General features: G+C 34.5%; 1 protein-coding gene across 2 annotated transcripts in view; it reads left to right on the top strand.

Annotated features, from left to right (window-relative positions):
* Positions 1 to 20,550, top strand: part of LOC138711687 (uncharacterized) — a 1,209,687-nt gene that overhangs the window by 270,926 nt on the left and 918,211 nt on the right. The window lies entirely within an intron of this gene.

The following is a 20,550-nucleotide window of genomic DNA, read 5'->3' as shown; positions in this document are numbered from 1 at the left end:
TACTGAATTATATCTTTAGTTCACCCTTAACATAAATGTGATATTCATTTTTTTTTTCACCTGTACTCAAATATTTTCATCTTCTTTCTACTTCAGGTAGCTAAATTCAAAGTTCAGGGTATCTAATAGCGTAATTAGGGAGGGATCGAGTTACATTTTCAGATGTTCACAAACGTAGCGCTCGGGCAGGAACTTCATCACATTAAATAAATGGAAAATTGAGGAGCAAATGAACTCTGAATGTCAACAAACTTCTGAGCTCTAAATGAGAGAAGCGTGTCGCGGCGTCTGCAGAGCACGGATGCGACAAACAGGCTCGCTGCGTAACCTAGCAACAGAAATGTATTAATATAGAGTTCCAAGAATCCTGAATAATTAACATTCATGCTTTGTCGTTTTAAAATTTGTCAACACGGTTAATTGACAGATGCAAATACGTTAAATGAAACTGGTATGGGAAATATAATTCATATAAATGGGTAAAAGGAGACAGTTGGTTTCTATGTAGATAATTATTTTAATTAGGTTCTTGTAAAACAAATAGTGGTGTGGACTGAATACAGCAAGAAAAAGTTTTACACTAATGTGAGAAAACGAGAAATATATGTAAAGAATAAACTTAACGCTAGTAGTAAAGTTGAGCCACAATTATGAAACGAAATAGAGATCCTTTTATATGGAATGTATAACTTACATACTTAAAGAAAATACTTTTTTAAGGGTAATACCATACCTAGGCCTGTGTAATTGTAATATGATATGAATGGTCTTCAGAAGAAAAGATAGAGGTCTTAGTGCAGAGTACTCATTCTCTCTTGGAACCTTACTTGATATGCATTAATAATAATAATAGAAAATAAGTTTGTGCGAGATCGTGCGTATTTGCTTGTTTTCCGCACAGAACCAATACGCGGTAAGTATGAAATACCACATTCAGTATTCCCAAAGTAACACACATAACAATATATTTCTATTACAAAAAAGAGTAATTAGAATAATAGTATGTGCCAAATCTAGGGAATCGTGTAGGACTATTTTCAAAAAACTACAAATAATGCCCATGGTTTGTCAGTATATCTTTTCATTAATAGTCTTCCTCGTATGTAATCGTGAAAACTTTGTAACTAATTCAACAGTTCATAACATAAATACACGTCAAAAAAATGACTTTCATAATCCATCGGCAAGTCTATCGTGCTATCAAAAAGGAGTGCGTTATATGGCAGTAAAAAGTTTTAATAGCCTACCTATCGATATAAAAAATGAAATTCAAAACATAAAATTATTTAGGGCCAAATTAAAGAAGTACCTAATTTCTCACGCCTTCTATTCTGTAGGTGAATTCATGACATTCAATAACACTTCATGAAATTGATACTAAACTTTGTGTTATACTAGTAGATCATATTGTAAATCTCGTCTGTATATATTTCATCTAGACTGTGACTATAAATTAAGATTTTATAATAGTATTAAGTTTTTTGACTTGTTCCATATTCTAGCTGTAAGTATGTATGAATACCATGGAATGTTAATAAATACAATACAATACAATACAACACAACAATTTCCCTCTTCTTGCCGCTTAAGCGCGACATTCATTTTACTGCTTTAGGCTTTTTACACATTATTTTTAGAGACGTTTAACATAGTAATAATTATATATTGGAAACTTACCACTGCAGTTTCACCTAAATTGCAATGTTAATTATTGTTTTTAAATATTTGCAAAATTTAAGTAAAGTCTACTACTCCACGAAACTTATTGCATTCCTGATACAAGTAACATTAAGGAAGCCGTGAAAAAACCAACAAGATTCCAGATGCCGATGTTATTACTGCAATATGTTATAACTTATAAATAATATTGTTAAAATATTAAAATGAAAAATAAATCATTACATAACCTTACCGTTTGTTTTAGGTTCGCATTTATAGACTGGGGAAAAAAAGACATACGTTTATCACGGCCTGCTGGAGTATAGTAAACACAGCAAACATTTGAAAGCAACAATGTTGAAGAAAGATATTTTGGTGTTCCGAAGTTGCCGTCATTAAACAGAAACCAACATGGAGATTTCATTGCAACTAATTAGAAATTCGTCTTTCAGGTATGTAATAAACGATCTTCGCACAAAATAATGTACGATACACGAGCGGTATGTTTGTTTTCATGTTCTCGGAAATTAAAAAAGCTCAACTACGTTTCGCTTTTTCAATCTTTTCCTCGACCATGAAAACGACAATATACCGCTCTTGTAACGCATATTATTATACAAGAGCATTCGTAGGTCTTTTGTGTGAGTTGGAAAGTGGTGTGCAAGGATACAGAGACGTCAGCACATCTGTTTGGATAATCTCAACGTGGTTTCTGTTTAAAACTTCTTTGTTCCATTCCTATGCAACCTCCATGTATTCGGTAAGAATCACCCTGTCTATTCACATAAAAATAAATTTCGGATATGGTGTAGTATTCTGGTCACCTACATAAAGAAGCCCCATGATGCTCAAGTAATTCACGACTCATTCATAAAATAATGTATGACTGCTAATTTTCTCTCTTGCATCCGTTCACGGGTACTTCATAATATTTACCACATGAGAATTATTCATAGAATACAACTAAACCCTTTTCATAAGAACTGACAGTAATATGATGTACAATTTACAGTAAAACGCTTTCATATCTTGGTCTAATGTTGGTAATACTGCCAATTCAAAACTTGAAGTAAAAACCTTAATGAAATGGAGTGGTAGCAATTAATATTAGGAACTGGATCTTGTATAAAGTGATGAAATATGCCATAAAATGCACTTAATTTTAAAACTTAACATTTGCTGTGGATAGTTGTAGTATTGGTAGTAGTAGTGTTTATTTATTTAACCTGGTAGAGATAAGGCCGTCAGGCCTTCTCTGCCCCTCTACCAGGGTGTTCCAACTGTAATATGAAGAATTGATTTACAATTAGTATTAGATTTACACTTACAATTACAAATAAAATTACAATATTAAATTTACAATTACAATAAAAATTAAAGTACGAAAAGATTACCTGACTAATGAAAGCTAGATAATTTATCAACAGTAATCTCACTAGACGTGTTGATTTATCTAGAGAAAATCAAAACTCGAGTGGGATTTAATTGACTATTACACGATTAGAAGAAAGTATATAAAGATTAGAAGTAACGAAGTACTCCAATACAATAAAATATTAATTGACTTACGAAAATACAACTGTCTTCAAATGTATTATTGTACCATCTCAACATGACAAATATTATGCTAGATGCATGCTAGATGGCAGTAGTGAGCAGTGCCTTCTCGTCGAGAAATTCTCGATCTACACGTATACACGATGGCAATGTTACTAGTCAAGAAGGCTTTGTTGATTCAGTTTCATTTTTATTATTAAAACAGTTGCATTCCACTTATTATCCGAATCCCAGTAATCAACGTGACTTGACAGATGATTTTCAATAAATCTTAATATTAAAAAATCTCTATCCATAATATCATATAGCAGAAGCTATAACATAACCTAACTAATATACTGTATACAAGTGTTAGAAAAGTTTTAATTAACGACGATGACATAAAAAATAAACTTGAATAATTTTAAAAGGAATATTTATTGAATGTACAATTTTCAAATTTGAATATGGTTGGTGGTTCAATTGATGTTATATTGGACGTGTGCGTAATAGAAGTGGAACTCGTTGATTTAGGCCTACATGGTGTATTCAACTTATTCAGGATTTCCGAATGGTGCTCTTCATTTATTTGTAAATCGGATTTCAGAAGATGCATAGGTATGATCAGTGATTTTTATTAATTCTCGTTCTTGAATGCCAATGCGAGTCATATTTGAAACTGCTGTGCATCGACTGGAGCGGTTTGTAATTATATATATATATATATATATATACACATATATACATTTTTTTGACGTCCAGACCAGCGCAGTTTCAAATGTTGGCAAACAAAGAAACAAATGCTAGGGACGGGATAAAATTGTGCGATAAGCAGCCATGATTGGTTGAAATACGTCCTTTCGTACCGTTTTATTGGTCAAAAGTTGTATAACGTAGTAAGAGTGTAATAGTCATAGAAAAACAAAGAATATTTTATGCATACTGTGAAAATAGTCAGAAAAGTGCAATATATTAATTATATACTTTCTACGAATAAATTTGTGAAATAAAAGGTATCGTTTCTGTTCAGATTCTTCTTTCCATCTAACGTTCAATTCCTTCCAAATGTACTGTAGTTCCGGAACGTAATCTATAAAATGAAAGGTATCGTTTCTGTTCGAATTCTTCTTTCCATTTTACTTTAATTTCTTTCCAAATGTACTGTGGTTTCATAACGTAATCTATAAAACAAAAGATATCGCTTCTGTTCGAATTATTCTTCCCACCTTACTGTCATTCCTTTACAAATGTACGCCTACCGTAGTTCCGGAACCTACCTGTATACCTATTACTAATGAAGCTCTGCATATGTTCCAATCCCATTCCTTTATGTAGTGGTAATTTATTTTTTCGCGGCTTATACATTGCACTTTTTTAATACAACCTAATTAGCATAGTTGTATTATACGCCATTTTAACAATGTATTATCCTTAATAATAGCGAAAGGTAACGGGTAAAATATCACAATGTGCAAATCCTGCCACTTCTCTGAAATACCGAAATTAAGCGCTATGTCTGTGAAAGTAAAAATGTACTAACAAGTAATTAAACATTTACAAATGGCAACATGGTTTAGTACTGCTTATGTGAATTATCAACAGTAATCTCACTAGAGGTTTTGATTTATCTAGAGAAAATCAAATCTCGAATGGGATTTCATTGACTATTACACGATTAGAAGAAAGTATATAAAGATTAGAAGTAACACAGTACTCCAATACAATTAAATATTAATTGACTTACGAAAATACAACTGTCTTCAAATGTATTATTGTACCATCTCAACATTACAACCATGGCATCTTCATTGAACTCTGTGGACGGTTACTAGTCAAGAAGACTTTGTAGATTCAGTTTAATTTTTATTAAAACACTTGCATTCCACTTCAGTTATCCGTATCCCAGTAATCAACGTCACTTGACAGTTGATATTCAATAAATCTTAGTATTAAACAATCTCTGATACGTGACTATTCATAATATCATATAGCAGAAGCTATAACAAACATAACTTAAATAATATAAACAAATGTTAGAAAAGTTTTAATTAGGGACGATGATTTTCAATAAATCTTAGTATTAAACAATCTCTGATACGTGGCTATCCATAATATCTTATAGCAGAAGGTATAACAAACATAACCTAAATAATATAAACAAGTGTTAGAAAAGTTTTAATTAGGGATGATGGAATAAACAAGAAACGTTTTAAACGTTTTAATTAACGATGATGAAATAAAAAATAAACATGAATAATTTTAAAAGAAACAGTTATTGAAAGTACAATTTTCAAATTTGAATGTTTTAATGGTTGGTGGTTCAGTTGATGTTATATTGGACGTGTGCGTAAAAGAAGTGAACTCGTTGATGTACATGGTGTATCCCTCAACTTATTCAGGATTTCCGAATGGTGCTCTTCATATATGACCAGTGATCTTTATTAATTCTTGTTCTTGAATGCCAATGCGAGTCATATTTGAAAGTGCTGTGCGTCGATTGGAGTGGTTTGTTTTTTGACGTCCAGACCAGTGCAGTTTGAAATGTTGGCAAACAAAGAAACAAATGCTAGGGTAGTGATAAAAATAAACAAGTGCTAGGGACGCGATAAAATTAAACAAATGCTAGGGACACGATAAAATTGTGCGACAAGCAGCCATGATTGGTTTTAAGACGTCCTTTCGTATCGTTTTATTGGTCAAAATTAGTGTGACGTAGTAAAAGTGTAATAGTCAGTCTAAAGACATGAACATGACTACTTTTGGCAGCGTAGTGGTTTAAAATGTACGTACTTGCTAGCCTTTTCTTTTCAGTTTCGGAGAGCATAAGAGAGTAGCAATTTGTCATATGGTGAAGAAACCTCATTGTAATGAAGTAAGGTGCAGTCTATCCGCTTAATGCCGTGCAGGTCAACTGCTGTCTGGCAGCATGTTTCGACATTCCTAAGCATATAAGTTCTCTCTAACTCGACTCGTACCTGAAATTGACCATAGAAGCAGAAGATGACGGAGCATTACCGTTTGAGAGACGTTCTGGGGAACTGCCGCCCAGACTGTAAACTTGCTCGTAAAGTATACCGCAGACGTAACAACCCTGACCACAGCCTCTGAATGGCGTGCTCCTGCGAGTTATGCAGCCACTTTAGTCAATGTCTCTATGTAACAGACGGCCAGCGTTCTTACGTTTCTTTTGCAGTTCATTAAGTGAAATGTCCCAAGTAAATGTTGTGGAAAATTGCAGCAAACAAGAATAATTATACTCGTACATACCATCTATTTCTTGGAATTACTAACATGATGAACATTTTATTTTATTCGATACTAGCTTAAAGTACCCGGCGTTGCCAGATTTTTTCTATTTGTAAGTAAAGGATTGTTAGGCTTCTCGGAGATAACGCAACTATAGAAAACCAAAGTCAACCCACACGATTTTATTATCCTCAACTAAACTTATTCCACACTCTTGTTTGTGAAGTTTTCGATAACAGCTTAAATAAATACGTTATAAGGAATATTCTACCATTTTTTATCAATCAGCAACACACCCCTCCACGCATTTGGGCTGCTTAGCCTCGACTCAATGATCTCGGGTTATACTGACATACATTTTTTATGCAATTTCATGTTCACCTTCAAAGTCAGCTGAATATCCTTGTCCTTGGTTTGAACTCTATGGAGTCTCATAGTGATTTAAAATTTTCCTCTATCTTTGGTATTAAAGAACAGAAATGATACATGTATACAGTACCTGGCCACATTATTATAATCACTCACATTTTTACTATACTTTACATATTACTTCCTCATTTGAACTCTGGTTTCCTTTCTTAAGCAGAATTCACATTACATATTTAATTTTTAAACAATATTAAGTAAAATTACAATCATAACAATGTTAATTCAAGAAATATTGATAAATTACCAACCACACCTCATTTTTACAGAAATTTCAGTATTTTGTACGACCTCCTTTGGCTTTAATTACAGCTTCAATTCTCTTTGGCATGCTTACAATACACTTCTGTATTATTTCCTGGATCCTCTCATTGTGATTCCAAACATGTATCAGCCTTTCAATAAGTCGAACTCTGGTGGTAATAAATTCTTTTGCCATCTCTATTTTTACGAGTGCCCAAACGTTCTCAATGGGATTCAAGTCCGGTGAGTTTCCTGGCCATGGCAAAAGTGGAATTTTTTTGGAAGCCAGAAACGTTTTGCCTCTCCTAGCAGTGTGGCAAGGTGCATCATCTTGCATAAACATATATTTCTCCCCATTTGGGAACCATTCGTTCAGCTGAGGGATAAGTCTGTTTTCCAACACCTGGATATATTGATCTTGTTTCATTGTTCCCTGAACAATGTAGAGCCGTCCTGAACCTTTGCCTGATATCACAGACCATATCATGACTGATATTGGGTGTTTAACTGTGTTAACCAGGCATCCAGGAGCAAAATTTTCTCCCTTTCGTCGACGAACAAACATTGCTTTGTCCATCAAACACTGAAAGGTTTATTCATCGGAGAAGCAAACCTAAATATTGTCAAAGAAACTGATAAAAACTCTAAATACAGTATTTAATACTTAAGGAAACCAGAGTTCAAATGAGGAAGTAATATGTAAAGTATAGTAAAAATGTGAGTGATTATAATAATGTGGCCAGGTACTGTAGAATATAAAATTTATTTATACTAAAAGACTTTGAAATTTCCATTCTTTTGACACCCATTAGCAAGATTACAGGTTGTGTAGTTAGAGAGAAAAGATACAAATCAAATTCAGAATTATATTACATAGGTGATAAAACAATCTAAAATGCTATAAATAATGCGAAAAAAGGGCAATTTCAGACCTTACAAATGGGTGACAATATTTTTCTTCTGACGCCTAAATGTTTACGAAATAAGGCCTGTTACTTTACTTCAGTAATTTAAAAATATTTTAATCTTCTAGATCAGCAGTGGCGAGAACGTGACTCGCGAGACATTGTGGCTCGCAGTGATAGCTGTGCATTTCGCTTGCTTCTAACCTCCGCCAACCCCCACCCTCTCACTCACTGGAGTCAAACTCCGTTCAATTTGTATTTGTCTCTGACCTGCGAGTGGCATATGTCTCTCTCGAAACCATGTACGAAAGTTCCAAGTAGGATGGGAGGACGCATTTTTTTGCTGTCAATATGATGAGAATATTAAATGTATCAATTGTTCACAAGTATTACGAGGAAAACGGTTGTATAACATAAAACGGCATTATACTACATGTTACTGATGAAACATTAAAAGGTAACTATTATCATCATCATCGTCATAATCATCATAATCTCTGTACATCGGCCCTTTTTCAGCACATGTACAAATAATGCGGTTAGTTCTTCAATTTAAACTCACTGATTTACTATGTGATGTCAAATGAAAGCTAGATGTAAGGACTTGACAAATGTTGAACTTTCAAATCTTTGCCAAAAAATAAATATCCGAAGCTTCGTTCTTTCGCTTGCTCTGTTGAAGCCATGTTCGCTACAACTTATGTTTGTGAAAAAATTATTTTCAACAATGAAAACAGTGAAAACCAAATTTAGATCACGACTGACAGACAAATACCTTCGTGATCAACTACGACTGGCAGTAAGTGACATAATTCCTGATTTTGAAACTTTGTCGCAGAGACATTCTGAAGACAGTTAATTTTAGGTTGTGATATTGTTCATTTATTGTTCATTTCTTTCTACGTAAGGAAAATGAAAATCCCTTAATAAGCCAGACAGTTGCTTCACTTCCTCTTCGGGTGTCCGCCTCCCTCAATAGGTGCTATACACGTTGCAGGTTACACAGTGGCTCGGCGCACGATTACATTTTCGCCACCGCTGCTCTAGATTCAAAACCCCCTAAAGACCATTTTGTTCACAACTTGCTAAGAATGAATCCTAATGATTTATATAATTCAAATTTTAAAAAAATTCACTACATTTAAAGCAAAAGGTTTGTTAAAACTCACTGTTAGGTTGAAAATTTCCCCTATTTGCCACCAGTTACTGTCAAAATCCTTCAATTTGTGAAAGTGGATGTAGGGGATTTTGAATCTATATGATCCACTTATATAGTATATGTACGTATTTGTTAACACTACAATTGGGTATACACCCGGTGGAAGTGGTATATAATATTCAATAATACCATTACAGTTATACAATAATTACAGGAATAAAAAATAAAATAACTTCTAACTATAAATAAATAGATGCAATAAACTTAGAACTATAAATAAAAACTATGCTATATTAACGCCTACAGTAATGAAAAGTAAACCTAACATAAGTACTTCTATTTCACCCAACTATTACCAATTTAATTACATATCACCTTAATTAATTACATATCAACTTAATTAATTACATATCAACTTAATTACATTACACAACTTAGATAATTAAACTGCACCTACAATTACATTTTCAATCTAGTCTTCTCAACCTTTCCTTAAATGTATTGATTTTGAGATGACCACCCTGAAAGATTGCGGTTAACAAAGGAAAATTTTGCCACGTCCGTTCTTTGTTTTCTGCATTTAAACTTCCTAATATGATCAGCCCTGCCTAAGTATGATGGTGTTGCTAATCTAGCATTGATGTCGGTCCATGCTTTGTGTCCCATTTGTGCCTTAAACAATGCGGTGAGTCTGGTTTTTCGTCGCCTCGATTTGAAGAATTGCCACCCACTTTGACATATTTTGCTGCCTTGAGTTGGATCTTTTCTATTGAATCGATTTGGGTATGTCTGTACGGATCCCAATATGTGAAATATTTAACTTGGAATTTTACCTCTCGCATAGGAATCAATTTGTTGCCATATGTTTTAATTACGTTTTATCACCTATATGTATTTACAATCAAATCAAGACATTTAATTAGATTAGAACAATTATGATTAGAAACCAACCTTCTCATCAGAACTGCAATGGTGTAGCAAGTCACAATGTACCTCAATTACCACTTGTTCAAATATTATGTGACCTGACATGATGGCACAGGTAGTGTGTACAATATGAAACTGGCTTTCCGTGTGCTCCTACCTGATATTGTTCTACGGCCAGTTGTTTACTTCTATCAAACAATTTACATTTGCTCGAGCCGTTTACACACCTAGGAACACAACACTTGTCTTGTTTAACCAGCAGATTTTTATGTATCCGCTGTGATGATAATGGTTATTTAGTTTAGGATGCCAAGAGATAACGGTATGACGTTTTTAAAGCCCAAAGCTCAACATTTGTTGCTCTTATTTACCTGTGGTCAACACCGTACGCTTGATAATTTTCCCTCTTGCATTGTCGCATGATTTTCATTTACACAGCCATATCGTCATACAATTTCAGCCCACAATCTACGTTTCAAGTTGAGATTGAACTTCAAGATCAAATATTTCTCACCGTGAAACAAATTGAAATTTCTCTGAGCATAATGCATTATTGCTATACTGGGTGTTCATTTCAAAGTGTGTCATGACGTCACTGTTGTTGGGTCACCGATTTGAAGCGAGTTTCAGCTTATATATTAGAGAAGTTGCCTATCATTTAAGGCGTTCTTCAATCTGAACTTGAGAACGTGTACGGTATAACTTGAACGTCGTAGCAACAGATGGCGGTCTGTACGGTCTGTGTGCTATCATAACCTCTTTCGAACTGTGTTTTGCGCCGGCAAGTCGTACCCAGGGTATTTGTTGTCATCGGTTGCGTACGGTAACATTCCACAACACAAATCAAATGCTCCGTATCCATGTTGACCGTCGAAGTTAATGTCAACAAATACGTAAGTAATCGTCTTAACCCTCTCCCCATATCCCGACAGTACGTATTTCCAAACAGTTCACATTCCTGCCACTACCGGCGTTACCGTACGTATCGGTACGTACTCTTCAGAATGAACGCCGTACTTGCTAGGCAACTTCTCTGCCTCTTAGGTTATACAGCTCTGCGGAAGTGTAGGAAGATTGAATTCTCTAGGCTCATCAGCTAGCCACATGACGGCATACAGCGAGCCATGACACACTTTGAACTGAACACCCAGTAGTCTTATAACTGTAGCCTTGTTGGGTCAATCTTCCTGAGCAGGAAGATGGGGTTCAATTTCCGACATGGTTAATGAAATATCTTCATATAACGGGACTGGGTATGTCTAATTATTGTCCTAATGAAATTAAACAGACTACGAGTCTGGATGTGTGTCAATTGTCCTGATGATGTTACATTCATACCACGAGGTTGGATGTGTGTCAATTGTCCTAATTGTTTATTGTTTATTGTTTATTGTTAATAAAATAACATTGACAAAAATACAATCTTAGTTCTTCCCTGAAGGAGTAAAAAAACTCGTGCTCAGGGAGATATCTAAACACAAAATTAAACACAATGATAATTTTTGACACAAACTGGGTCAAGAAAAAAATTACATGAATACATTAAATTAAAAATACAATGTCAATTTTAACAATTTAAGTCATACAAATACATACACATATTAAATCAATATATATTCTTTAAAAATTTAATTTCTAACTCTATTTTTGAAATTTCTGATACTAAAATTTTCCAAATTTGGGTTATTTATGAATTATTTTATTGTATAACCTTGGACCAAAGTAGGTACCATGGCTCAGAACTGTGCTTATGAAACACTTTGGTTCCTCTAGTCGTATAAAATCGGATCTTTTAGTTCCAAATTTATGATGATACAGTTGGAATTTATTACGGTTTTTATGTATGAAGATTAATAAGGCAATATAATAAATCTGTTTAATTTTCAAAACATTAAAATCAGTAAACAAAAGCACAGATGAGTAATCAATTGGTTTATTAAGGCATATTTTTATAATTCTTTTCTGAAAAGTATTAGTGGAGTGAGATTAGAATTACAAGCATTTCCCCACCCTAAAATTCCATACTGAAGAATGGATTGAAGTAAAGCTAAATAAATGAGACGTAAAATATTAACTGGTAAATGTGACCGAAGTATAACAAAGATATTAATTGTTTTACGTAATCTATTGCATAAATATGTAATATGTTTATTCCATCGTAAGTGTTGGTCGATCGTAATGCCTAAATACTCAACTTCTGAGGATTCGGTTAATATGGGACATTCACAATTTTGAGAAGAACAATCAGAATGATGAATTTTGAGCCTAAAGGAAGATTGAGGAGATTGAAGACCACTGGAGCTTAGTGAAAACGGAACAACAGTTGTTTTGGATGTCTTTAAGGAAGGAGTGTTTCAATCAAACTACTCTTTAATTACCTGTAATCCATTATTGGTATTAATATAAGTGCTTTCCCAAGATTTTTCACCAAAAAGAATTACGGTATCATCCGCTTATGTATATATAACCCCATTATATTTGCGTAAATCAGTTAATAACAAATCATTTATATAAATCAAGAATAAAATTGGACCAAGAACTGTGCCCTGAGGGACCCCTACTTTTATGTTTTGAGTAAAACTAAATTCATTATCAATTTTAGTTACTTGATTTCTGTTATTCAAATATGACTTAAATAAACTTAGAACATGACCATTAATGAATTTTATCTTCATATCACGAGGCTGGATTTTTCTCAATTGTCCTGTGCTGTCTAGGCGGTGGTTGTGTGTCGTGCTGAACCACGTTCAGGAAGGCCCACATTGTGTAGCTGTTTAACATTCGGTACGAAATCTTTACCTGTAGTAGGTCAGAATTCAGGTTCCTAAAGAAATATTTTTGAAATTTTAGTTGTACATCTTAAAACATGAAAGTCATCCTTCAGTGCGATAAATTGGTTACAACTCTGATAAAATACTAGTATTGCATCTCGCAGCTGTAAAAATGTGAATTATGAGGCAGTAATTAAGCTTAAATCTGATTCACTCTTTAGAAAGAGCAGCACGTCAAGCTGATACTTTATATGTAGAATTTAATTGTACTGTTTACGTCATATCATTATTAGAGGTAATCTGGGATAATATACTTAATAACAGTACTTAAAATATTTCTCAATTGCGCTCTAACGATGGTGTATATACTGCAACAGCTGTAAGCCTTGTACACAATAGTAATATACGTTACAAGAGCGGTATGTTGACGTTTTCATGGTCGAGGAAAAGATTAAAAAGCGAAACGTAGTTGAGCTTTTTTAATTTCCGAGAACATGAAAACAAACATACCGCTCGTGTATCGTACATTATTTTGTGCGAAGATCGTTTATTACATACCTGAAAGACCACTTTCTAATTAGTTGCAATGCAATCTCCATGTTGTTTAATGACGCCAACTTCGGAACACCAAAATATCTTTCTTCAACATTGTTGCTGTAAAATGTTTTCTGTGTTTACTATACTCCAGCAGGCCGTGATATACGTCTGTCTTTTTTTTCCCCCAGTCTATAAATGCGAACTTAAAACAAACGGTAAGGTTATGTAATGATTTATTTTTCATTTTAATATTTTAACAATATTATTTATATAACATATTGCAGTAATAACATCGGCATCTGGAATCTCGTTGATTTTTTCACGGCTTCCTTAATGTTACTTGTATCAGGAAAGCAATAAGTTTCGTGGAGTAGTAGACTTTACTTAATTTTTGCAAATATTTAAAAACAATAATTAACATTGCAATTTAGGTGAAATTGCAGTGGTAAGTTTCCAATTTATAAATATTAATATGTTAAACGTCTGTAAAAATAATATGTTAAAAACCTAAAGCAGTAAAATGAATGTCGCGCTTAAGCGGTAAGAAGAGGGAAATTGTTATGTGTGTTAGGTTGGGAATACTGAATGTGGTATTTCACACTTACCGCGTATTGGTTCTGTGCGGAAAACAAGCAAATTCTCACGATCTCGCACAATAGATCATGTATGTAATATCAGGTATTAATACATTCATCCCACTATTTTATTACCTACTAAAGCATTTTGGTGTAAAATTCATTGTGAATAATGCAATTGCTTTTACAACTGTTAATATGATAATATAGGAAATCTGTGTGTTTGTCTTTGATGAAACATTATTTGAAACTTTGCAATCAAACATTTCTTATTGCGTGTATTGTACCACTAGACGAATATCGAAGGCTTAGGATCCAAGGCAATTTCCGAGTACAGTGGACACAGATGGCGTTCTGTGCAGAACTTCGCACGATACTACCATTTCCTCTGTAGACATGCCACTAATTGCAGCATAAATCACCATCATTATCATACTGCTGCAACATTCCGTGTTGCACCATTACCAATGTCCAAGTGATCTACAGTTCTGGTGTGTAATTCGTAGAGAAACTTAAGATCGCTGGTAAAGAATTAGTGTGTTGTGTCCGCTGTTGGAAAAGAATATATACAGGGTGGAAAATAATTAAACCGACACCAAAACACAACACATAATTTTAGTATCAGTGACGGTGAAGAGGAAAGACACATGTGACTACAGTGACTATACAGACTATGGTGAACAGTTGTACTCAGAACGTGATTTTTGAAACTTTATAACAGGTATTTTGACGATAAATAACAATTAGTGTGTTTTAGAGATACATCAAGCTATTACTTCATGGTTATTAAATTATTTACGCTCGACCATGCCGAAATGTACTAATTATACACCTTGTAGCAGTCCTTTAATGCATGTCATTAAAGTACACCTATTCATTAAAGTACAGGTCTTCAGCCAATGATAACTCAGCTTACATGTGTTCAGCCTATGACAAGTCAGCTTTGTACCGTTATAAAACCGCAAGTATCGATTATTCTCGGATATGCAATCGAAAGAGAATTAGCGAAAAGTCACGGAGACTGGAAATCCAATACTGTCGCAGAAGGTTGTGTTCTGTTACTGTAATAATTAGCGTTAATTGTAAATAATATTCAAATAAATTCAATTTGTCATCTCGTTTTTCAATGTCGAATTCAATAATCAAGGTTATAATATTATAATATTATCAAGTTTAACAGGATTACATAAAGGTCAATGACATTATTGTTCCTCGGAAAAAATCGATACTTTCGCGTCTGCGCACATCTCACAATTCACGACTTAGAACAAGGTCACTTCCGATCTTGTCAGATACAAATAAAATGTATACATCTGAATACCGGTAATTTCAAGTTAGAAATATGGTCGAGCATAAAAAGTCGTATGAAACTCGCCTGTAATGGTAATTAAGAAGCTCGTATGAAAATTATGAAACTCGCTTGCGCTCGTTTCATAAATATCCATACTCACTTCTTAATTACTATCATTATAGGCTCGTTGCATAATGTACTATTCTCACTCATTCAGAGATATCTCAGAAACAGTGAAAGATATGAAACAAATTGTATAATAAGCTTTTCTATTTTCCATCTTATTACAAAACGAAAACGTTCGTTACAACACTTGCCGTAGAACTACCTGAAACAAGTCACAGAGGTATTAAGGGATAAGTGTCTTTTTAATGCCAGCTATCTTGAAATGATGACGTCACACAGGCTCCCTGCCACATATTCGGATAAAACACGTGGTAATACGTGATTGTATGCCTCATAAGCTACGAGTATACATCCTCAGTTAAGCAGTTACGCTATTCCTTCGTTTAAAATCTCACGGACTGATATTTCCACATATTCCCCTCCACTGATAATAATTTCAAAATACCAAACGGTTTTGAAAATAATAAATTGTGCCTCCTGAAAAATTTTCCCAAAAGGACTTGTAGTGTTTCTTCAAATCACGATTCATTTGGATTGTAGACGGCTGCCTATAAATTATTTCTCTGTTCTAGTTAAGAATGATAGTCCAAATACGTTAGACATGAAAGTGATAATCGAACTTGAAATTAATTCTTATGAAGGCTTATCAGCTTTTGATAACTATGAAAAATACGAAATAAAAGGATAACAGGCAGGGTTTGGAATTGAACGGGTTACATCAGCTGCTTGTCTATGCGGATGACGTGAATATGTTAGGAGAAAATCCACAAGCGATTAGGGAAAACAGGGGAATTTTACTGGAAGCAAGTAAAGAGATAGGTTTGGAAGATTTTATTATTTATTTTATTGGGTTATTTTACGACGCTGTATCAACATCTAGGTTATTTAGTGTCTGAATGAAATGAAGGTGATAATGCCGGTGAAATGAGTCCGGGGTCCAGCACCGAAAGTTACCCAGCACTTGCTCGTATTGGGTTTGAAAGTAAATCCCGAAAAGACAAAGTATATGATTATGTCTCGTGGCCAGAATATTGTACCAAATGGAAATATAAAATTTGGAAATTTTTCTTTTGAAGAGGTGAAAAAAATTCAAATATCTGGGAGCAACAGTAACAAATATAAATGACACTCGGGAGGAAATTAAACACAGAATGAATATGGGAAATGCCTGTTATTATTCGGTTGAGAAGATTTTATTATCCAGTCTGCTGTCATAAAATCTGAAAGTTAGAATTTATAAAACAGTTATATTAATGGTTGTTCTGTATGGTTCTGAAACTTGGACTCTCACTTTGAGAGAGGAACATAGGTTAAGAGTGTTTGAGAATAAGATGCTTAGCAAATATTTGGGGCTAAGAGGGATGAAGTTATAGGAGAATGGAGAAAGTTACACAACGCAGAACTGCACGCATTGTATTCTTCACCTGACATAATTAGGAACATTAAATCTAGACGTTTGAGATGGGCAGGGCATGTGGCACGCATATAGAGTGTTAGTTGGGAGACCGGAGGGAATAAGACCTTTGGGAAGGCCGAGACGTAGATGGGAAGATAATATTAAAATGGATTTGAGGGAGGTGGGGTGTGATGATAGAGACTGGATTAATCTTGCTCAGGATAGGGATCAATGGCGGGCTTATGTGAGGGCGGCAATGAACCTGCGGGTTCTTTAAAATCTAGTAAGTAAGTATCCAAAATACGAAATAATGAAGTACAAGTGTTTGATATACGGTCAACATATAAAATTCCTTTGTTTATTGGTGAAGAATCGGTAGAAAGGAGAAAAATTCTCACCGGCACCGGAATTCGAACCGGATTTCCAGCTTTACGTGCTTTTTATTTGTTATTCTTATTTATTAATATACGCGTAATTTGGGAATGATTTTAATGACATTGCACTGACTGCAGAAAGAAGATGAATTACACGGTTAAATCTACATCTAGTTCATGACCGATACTGACTCAGGTATGGTTTGGTAGCATTTAAATAAGTTCTTTCAATTTCTGTTACTGAGGTGAAATTGTTAATGCATATCAGTAAATTTATTTAATTCAGTAATGCTTTGTGAATGGGGGAATGAACCAACTTCATACAGACGACTTGGTAATAGATAGTGTCACACACTTCTGTGTTTAACCCACGATTCGTAAAATCAGTTAATGTGATTATATACTCCATGATGTGTTGTTGACAGTATTAACATAAATTTACATTTAACATTTGGAATTTGTAGTTTGATTGCGTGCATTTTGGAGAATATCCCATTACCGTATTGAATAATTTACAGGAAAGACTTGAATCAATTGCCAGCTGCTTAATGAAGTTTAGTTCACTACTGATTCGACATTAACTGAGACCTAACGGAATGGATTGCATATGTCGATGGACCAGTTGAAAACGAAAACAACTGAAAATTTAAATTCTTTTGAGAAAACTGCATCTTAATGTTTCCTGTTGCTGTGAAAATTCCAGTTAACTTCACTGTAACTTGAGACCTCTAGTATACCTAGGTTTATTATGAAACAACATTAATAGGATTTGGAGTAATTTCAATAATCTTTGGATTTTTCAAAGTAACGTGAAACTTAAAAATCCAGTTTTCTCAAAACTTTAAATTTTGAGTTATTTTCCTTTTGCATTGGTTTGTCGATGTATATTTGAGAATATCTGAATGAAGATTTGGTTCTTTGAGCATTATTCTTTTTTTTTTTAATTGGGGAATTTAATTTTGAAGTGAATTCATTTATTTTATTTATTTATTTGTTTATTTATTTATTTATTTATTTATTTAACCTGGTAGACATAAGGCCATCAGGCCTTCTCTTCCCTTCTACCAGAGTATAACAACTACAGCATTAAGAATACAATTACAATTAATATTGAATTTACAAATACAATAAAAAATCAAAGTACTAAAAGATTAACAGACTAATAAAAGCTAGACAGTTCATTGTAAAAATTAAGAAGAGAGAAATTTTTTTTTATTAACTGAGTAAAAATTAAACCTACTCTACGCAGTAAGAAAATGCTTAATAAGCTTGCTTTTGAACGCTACTAAATTCCGACAGTCTCTGATGTCACTGGGTAGGGTATTCCACAAGCGCGAGAGCGAGATTGTGTATGATGATGAATACGATGATGTCTTATGTGTTGGTATGGCTAGTATGCGGCTATTTTGCGTGCGTGTGAAGAGATTATGATATGATGACAGGTAACTGAAACGGGAGGCAAGGTAGGTAGGTGTAGAAGTGTGACGGACTTTGAAAAGGAGAACAAGAGAATGAAAATTTCTACGTTCGTTATGCCATAGCCAGTTTAGAGTTTGGAGGGATGGGGTAATGTGGTCAGCGCGACGGACATCATAGACGAAGCGAACACAAGAATTATGAACACGTTGTAATCTTGATGATGGCATGCAAAGTAACTATCTCATGCCGCCATATTTTATGTTGCTACCAATGTACTTAATTAGAACCAAGTATCCAGCTTCGGCGCTGGCCTTCTATGCCCAAGGTTGCGGGTTCGATCCCGGGCCAGGTCGATGGCATTAAAGTGTGCTTGAATCCGACAGGCTCATGCCAGTAGATTTACTGGCATGTAAAAGAACTCCTGCGGGACAAAATTCCGGCATATCCGGCGACGCTGATATAACCTGTGCAGTTGCGAGCGTCGTTAAATAAAACATAACATTTAACATCCAGCTTCGAAGGCGTTAGATTTCAATTATTAGCTTATTTAAAAGCAATTTTATTCCACTTTATTTCTTACAGAAGAAAATAATTAAAATATATCTTCATAAACATATTGATTTTTTATCTCAGAAATTGTTTTTAGACTTCAATGTGCTTAAAATAAGACAAATTTATTATATTGTATGAACACAATTCATATCAAAAATCCAAATAATTTTGAATTGTATTCTCAAAGTTAGGTTTATTGTTAATTTCCGTAACAAGCTGTTTTTTAAGATGATGGGTTGTTAGCCCTTCGCCGAACCCCCAAGCTGGAGGTCCACCCCTTATCGGCTGTCCACGACTGCTTATTCAATATATTCGCAGCTACCCTCCATATCTGGAAATTAAACACAGAATAAATATGGGAAATGCGTGTTATTATTCGGTTGAGAAGCCTTTATCATCCAGTCTGCTGTCAAAAAATCTAAAAGTTAGAATTTATAAAAACAGTTATATTACCGGTTGTTCTGTATGGTTGTGAAACTTGGACTCTCACTTTGAGAGAGGAAACAAAGATTGAGGGTTTTTGACAATAAGATTCTTAGGAAAATATTTGGGGCTAAGAGGGATAAAATTACAGGAGGATGGAGAAAGTTACACAATGCAGAGCTGCACGCATTGTATCCTTCACATGACATAATTAGGAACATTAAATCCAGACGTTTGAGATGGGCAGGGCACGTATGGACGAATCCAGAAATGCATATAGAGTGTTATTTGGGAGGCCAGAGGGGAAAAGACCTTTGGGGTGGCCGAGACGTAGATGGGAGGATAATATTAAAATGGATTGAGGGAGGTGGGATATGATGGTAGGGACTGGATTAATCTTGCTCAGGATAGGAACCAATGGCGGGCTTATGTGAGGGCGGCAATGAACCTCCGGGTTCCTTAAAAGCCATTTGTAAGTAAGTGAATAGTTACAAGAAAACCTGAACTTTGCCATGTCATAAGTTTTGTTGCCCTAGAAGACCCGACACGTAAAGAAAAATACTAAATTTATGGAAGAAACGGTCTTGAAAATTAATATATTTTAATGGTTCAATAACGGTACTGGAAAAAATATATTTTTCTATCATTAACAAGCTTTGAGATGTCGACGTAATGTGTGCAGAGAGGCTAAGTTCGTTGAATAGAGGCAGCACTTCGATAGTCGTGCGATGTGAGGGATTCTCTCCTTCAATCCTGTCCCTGTGTATTTCATTCTTATCGTGCACGTGGAATCCCTAGCGGAAGCCCACACTTCCTGGTCAGTGTGCGCCATGGATTTTATTTTAACTGCCAATTCGAGGTACAGTATGCCGATTTCAGTAGTAGCAGGGTCGTCTCTTACAGGCGTGGTTCTTCACCACGGACGGACCGTCTTCATTTTAGCGTCCTAAGCATCAAAGTTTTTGCTAGGTATTTCATTTCTATC

Source organism: Periplaneta americana, chromosome 13 (assembly GCF_040183065.1).
Source record: "Periplaneta americana isolate PAMFEO1 chromosome 13, P.americana_PAMFEO1_priV1, whole genome shotgun sequence".
Classification (NCBI taxonomy): domain Eukaryota; kingdom Metazoa; phylum Arthropoda; class Insecta; order Blattodea; family Blattidae; genus Periplaneta; species Periplaneta americana.
This window is presented reverse-complemented; position numbering and strand designations above follow the sequence as displayed.